Source organism: Octopus bimaculoides, chromosome 8 (assembly GCF_001194135.2).
Source record: "Octopus bimaculoides isolate UCB-OBI-ISO-001 chromosome 8, ASM119413v2, whole genome shotgun sequence".
NCBI classification, from domain to species: domain Eukaryota; kingdom Metazoa; phylum Mollusca; class Cephalopoda; order Octopoda; family Octopodidae; genus Octopus; species Octopus bimaculoides.
The window spans coordinates 78,812,380-78,819,065 of record NC_068988.1 but is presented as its reverse complement, the minus strand read 5'-3'; the positions used below and the strand labels follow the sequence as shown (position 1 = coordinate 78,819,065).

Sequence of the window (6,686 nt, the reverse complement as noted above, 5' to 3'; positions counted from 1 at the left end):
ATATATATATATATATATATATATATGTATATGTATGTATGTATGTATATGATCACCCACCACTCTATGCTACAGAATAATTCCTATAGTAGATATCATATGAGATACATCATATACTGTTCTACGATGTATACAAGTATAGTAAAATCGTGTTGTATAAGTTAGGATACTGCGTGTGCTTCTCTTATCGAAATACTCTTGTGATTTATAGTTTATGAATGGAGAGGAGCCATACTACTAACAATTTATTATAGACTTTCACCAATCGAAGAAAATTGTACATGGTTTTTACACTTGCTAGAAATAGTATCCAAATTTACATTAAATCACATCTTACCAGTATAAGAGAGAAAGGACACATTGTACGATGTTTTCTTCAAACGTTGTCTGAATATAAAACAGTTTCGTTATGTCTATATGGCAAGCATAGATTATTTTGGTTAGGAATATCCTTGGGCCAAATAACAACCACAACAACAACAAATTACCACCTCAAGAGAATTCAACTGTAATATCTATCTAAACGGAAACTAAACAACTTCTTCGTCCCTAACCTTAACATCTACATATATACACACAAATACACATTTTCGGACGTGAACATTCGCGCGCACACACACACAGAAACACACATACAAACACCAACACACACACACACACACACACACATACGCAGAGTTAGAAAATAAGGATAGTTACTTCAACGATTTCTTATTGTCTGTATTTCTATCACAGAACTAAATGGTGTGTATGCATGTGTATGAGTGTATATAAAAATATATAGAAACGTATTTATGTATGCAAGGATGGATGGATGGATGGATGGACAACCGGGGTTGCTGGTTATGATATAACATTCAGCTTCTATCAAAATATACACACCTTTAGTGTCCTCCTCTCATGTAGGCTCAAAACATTCATAGATAGATAGATAGATAGATAGATAGATGGATAGATATGCGCATGTACACATGTTTCTATGTATGTATTGCTAGAAAATGGTGAATTTGATTTTCATGTTTAAAGTGCAAATCTCGTATTTGCAGCAAGTACATTACATAATTCGATTCCTATGATGTCATGGACGTGACGTCACTGAAACCTTTGAGTAAACGATGGATTTCCTAATTTAGTCTTCACTGGAAAGAAAAGAGTTTTCTTAAGATATCTTAAATATATACGCATTTACCATGTATGATGCAAACGTTACCAATGATTTTTTTTTTTTTGTGATGTGTTATGGAACATGCTATGATATTTGTTATTGTATTTTCTTTCCAAATCAATTCAGGTCGGACATTCTGCGGAATGACGTTCCATCCGTGACAATGAACACTACCATAAGGTGTTATTGCAAGCAACTCTTTTTCTGTTATCTGTTCGTTATCCAAGTAGATATCACTCAGAGATATCAGTCTAGTGAAGATATAGATAATCCCACTGCGGTACTATGATGTCACGATACATGTCTAAGATCCTAAATGCTAATGGGTTTTGGCTTTTGAAAGTGGCTGGGGTATATGCTAAAAATAGTCCCGCTGACGAGAGCGAGGCCAACAAGAGAATTAACGCCAGCTTCAAGTTTAATATTATATTATGTCATGATATTCTAAGAGAGGGGACAGAAATTGTTAATAGCTGTCATGAAGTTGTTGTTATTGTTGCTGTTGCTGTTTTTGTTGTTGTTGTTGTTGCTGCTGCTGCTGTTGTTGATGTTGTTTAACGTTAACTAAGCACTGGTCCAACAAAACTATAATGAAAGGCGTTACAACCGTGCCCATCTACTATTTCATACATATCTAGGATTCCTTATACAAAATGCCCTTTCGTTTATTATAAGATAGGGGTATATTTGTTAGCTATTTCCAGCAGGTTAAATGACCTACTAGAGACTCGATTTATACATGGCCTAATTTTAATCTATTTAAGGTTAAAAAAAAGAAAAAAGAAAAAAGCCACCAGCGGCGATTCCAATGAAGTTTCGCTAATATGCCCAACAAATTGAAGGCTATTTGCCAGCTCGAATTATAAGTAATTAAAACTCATAAAATAGACGAAGAAAGAAAACGAAAGAATTCTAGTTGATTGCGCTCGAGTAGAAATATTGTAAGGAGTAAATAAATACATATATGCACATATATTCACTCATAGTTATGCATATATTTGAGCATATATACATTTATTTTTATATTTAGTTAACATATAAATTATATGTGTATACATATATATATATATATGTATGTATGTATGTATGTATGTATGTGTGTGTGTGTTTATGTGTGTACGCATTCATACATACATACATACATACATGCATGCATACATACATACATACATACATACATACATACATACATACATGTGTGAGGGGGAAATCAGAGCTAAATGAATGTTGGTTGTAGTGAATGTTTTACAAGGGCGAGTCTATCGATCGGACGATCGTTCTGCTGGGAGGCAAATCTCATAATTAGCTAACAGATACTAAACAATAGGCATTGAAATTGCTCCTCTTTATGTGATTAGCTGGTGGAACGAGCAGTTAGGTATCTCTGCACTAACACATGTTGAGCTCGCAGTACTTCGTATTTCGAGTCTCCTCAATGGAAAATACGGTATCGATTTTTAAGGTTTTCTTCCCTTAATCGACCACCTGTCTCCAGCTTTCACTAATTCAAGCAGACAGATAACGTTACACAAAGGTTGAAAAAACGAAGCAGAAAATGTATTTAATAGAAAATTAATTATTAAAATAGTGAGTGAAACACCTGACAGCAACAACAATAATAACAATTCTTTCTGCGATAGGCACAAGGCCTGAAATTTGGAGGAGGGGGACAGTCGATTACATCGACCCGTACTCAACTGGTACTTAATTTATCGACCCCGAAAGGATGAAAGGCAAAGTGGACTTCGGCGGAATTTGAACTTAGGACGTAGCGACGGACGAAATACCGCTAAGCATTTCGTCCAGCGTGCTAACGAATCTGCTACCTCGTCGCGCCATAATAATAATAATAATAATAATAATAATAATAATAATAATAATAATAATGATAATAATAAATTGTTTCTTATATAAGTATAAGGCCTGCAATTTAAGGTTGGGGATTAGTTACTACCATCGACTCCAATAGTTAGCTGGTAAAATTTATTGATCTCGCTACATGAAAGGTAGAGTTGATCTTGGTGAGATTTGAAACTCAGAACGTACGGAGTTGGAAGAAATACCGGAAGGTATTTGTCCAATGCTGCAACGAATCAGCAAACATGTCAAAGAAAGTTAGTACCTACATAAATAAGGCATGTATACGACACTGTTACCTGTAAACTCTACCATATTGCAGACAAAATGAGAAACTATTTTCATAAAATTATCGACTGTACAGCAAATTCATAACCATACAAGGTGAAATGATAATATTCGATAGAATAATGATAGAAGTGAGATGATAATATACGGCAGAGAGATTATGCTAGTAGGTGAGATGTTGATACTGAGTGAAATGAAATAAAGAATAGATTTGTTTAATGTTGGGATAGACTTGGAGGCTGGGAAATTTGGTTTTGTGCGTGATTTTTAGCTGTGCTTAACCTGGTTCTAAGATGAAAGGTAATTACAGTTGTATACTCATGTTTAGGAAGGTGTACACACATAATGTATATGTCTGTATGTATATGTATGTATGTATGTATGTATGTATGTATGTATGTATGCATACATGCATATGTGTGTGTGTGTATATATATATATATGTATTCTTCTATTCGTTTCAGCCATGCGGCTGCGGTCATGCTGGAGCACTATACATATATATATATATATATATATATTTACACGCACACGCACACACATGCACTCATACATACGTACACATGTATACATACATTTAAATGTATATTTATATCTATCTATTTATACACTCGCACACACACACATACACATATCACATATATCTACTCACACATACACACATATCTACACATATATTTACACACACACATAAACACACTCATACACACACACATACACACACAAAGCTATTATCGTTTCCTTTTTTCTGTAAATCTATTTGCATATATGCGTACATTAAATGTATGCATGTATGTATATGCGTATGCATGCATGTACAAATGTATGTAAGGCTTGCATGTATGTTTGTGAATATGCACACGTGTTTCTAGGTTTCTGATGGTTTTTATATATCTTACCTTCAAAATATTTATATATTTTTTTCTAAAGTTGAAAAAAGGCTGAATAAGGTGAGATGGTAGTCGACACAGGAACGTCCTCGTCCGTTACTGACACGTTAAAAGACAATATTGCGTAGATCAAGTAGTTAACAGTCTCCCAACATAGCAGATAGTGGTTAGTAAAATATCACATTTCTGAACGGTTATTGTGGGGACGGATATATAGATACAAACAATTATTAATGTTCAACAGTTATAGTAGCAACAATAGTGGGCTAGTAGAATAACAAATTAGTAGAATAATATTAGAAAACGTAGCAGTAACTACAGTAATATTAAATTAGGAATAATAATGATAACAGGTATAGACAGAGGAAAGAGAATTATATCCAAGTTAAATATTTTTACATGACTGTGTTACGTGTAAAATCAACTATGTTGTGGACAATATGGTAGAGTTTACCTTTCGTTCAAAATACGTATTTTCCTTTCATATATGACCGTCATTACATGTAAATTTATATCATAAAATTATTATTATTACTGTAATAATAATAACAATAATAATTATGATAGTAATAATAATAATAATAATAATAATAATAATAATAATAATAATAATAATAATAATAATAGTTTAAGATTCTGGTAGAAGACCAGTAGTTTTAAGGGAGGGGTTAGTACTTGACTGGTACTTTATTCCATACGTGGGTGAGGGTGTAAAAGGCAAAGTTGTATTCGACATGAATTAAGCCCAAAAGAACCGTAAATATTGGAAAGGCATTTTACTGGAAGCTCTCATGATTATATCAATAAAAATACAAATAATAACAACAACAACAACAACAACAACAACAACAACAACAATGATGATAATAATAACAGTTATAATAATAAGGCTCAAAGCCTGACATCTGGGAAAGGAGGTTAATCGATTGAATCGATTAGACACAAAATAGATGGTAGACTTGAGTCTTGAAAATGAAAAGAAAAGCTACCATATGTTTTGGCTCTGTCTATAAGAAAGTATGTGTGTGTGTGTGTATGTGTGTGTGTGTTTGAATGCGTGTGTGTGAGGACTTTAGCAGTGTTTTAATAGCAGGAACAATATGTGAGATAGGGATCATTAAAATGTTAGTTTATCAGTAATTAGCTGAATAATTGTGTATTATATTTCAGAAGAAACTATTTTAGAAATATCAATATAATCACACTATCACACGTATATCTAGTGTCTGTATAACGCCCACAATACTGAACTATATTCAAAGCCTCATATCACACACACACACACACACACACACACACACACACACACTGCCTCCACATGTACTTCATTCTAAGCATCGTTACCATGGCAATATGTCAGCGTTTGACAGACACGGGATTAAAATATGATACTGGCCAAGTGATGAGAATGGTATAGATGGTATAAACGGATGTTTACCTCATAAGGGACTAAGAAGAAATATTAATATGATGAATCTGAACAAATCAACCGAGATGCTTGTCTAAAACTCTTATTACTATGCGTTTTACTGCTCATCCCACTACAATAATATATCAATGTCGAATAACAATAGGAAAACACCGACGATATACGGTTGCAGGAGAAGAGTTGTAACGGGAAACTATGAACTTGCCTCCTACATAGCAATATGAACAACTACATTCATTAACAGAGAAAATTAGTTCGCTTCCTCTCACTCCCTCTCCCCTCTCTCTTCCTCTGTGCATGAACGGTAGATTTACTATTAAAAACTATTGGAAGAATTTATAAATGTGTAAGTGTGTGTGTGTATGTGTGTGTGTGTGTAGAAGATTGAGAGAGATATATTTAATATGAATGTTATAATCTAGATCTTTTAGCCACGTGTTTTATTAATAGGTTTCAAGTGTGTTATTTGCAGAGATATTTGTTCACACACACACACACGTAGCTATCTCTAACTCAGCTGTAATGCATGCTTGGAAACTAGGAAAGCCGTTTTATTATCTTGCCGAAACGATTGTCGGCTGATGATACTATACTACCAGAAATAACATAGCAGACGCCATATTGAAATTTTGTCAGCCTTGCTCGGATGCAAAAGAAGGCAAGTACAAGCAACACACACACACACACACACACACACACACACACACAAGTGTTGGTAGTTGTTCGAAAAGCTATTAATCTAAAAGCAAGCAGTACGAACGAGGAGCCGGCTTGTGGGAATACATGCCTGCTTTAGCTGATGATTATTATGACAGGGAGAAGAAAAAGTTGATTTCGCTGTTATATATCGCTATGTAGCTTAGATTTCCTCATTATACATCCGTACACAGGCACATACATGTGTGCGTGTGCGTATAGATGGGTGTAAACATACATTTAGAATGTATATCAACAAATATTTTAAACATTGTCGGAGTTACTGCAGCATTACAAAAACACATTTCGGGATATATATATATATGTTAAAGTCTGTCATACCGGCCATGACGAAGGGAAA

The 6,686-nt window shown here is 34.0% G+C and overlaps 1 long non-coding RNA gene across 1 annotated transcript in view; it reads right to left on the bottom strand.

The window, feature by feature from the left end:
- The window catches only part of LOC106878502 (uncharacterized), a 28,174-nt gene extending 27,259 nt beyond the window's left edge, over positions 1-915 (bottom strand). The window contains exon 1 of the long non-coding RNA XR_001410505.2: positions 883-915. This is a non-coding gene — a long non-coding RNA (uncharacterized LOC106878502). The remainder of the gene's footprint in view (positions 1-882) is intronic.
- Positions 916-6,686: the final 5,771 nt, after the last annotated feature.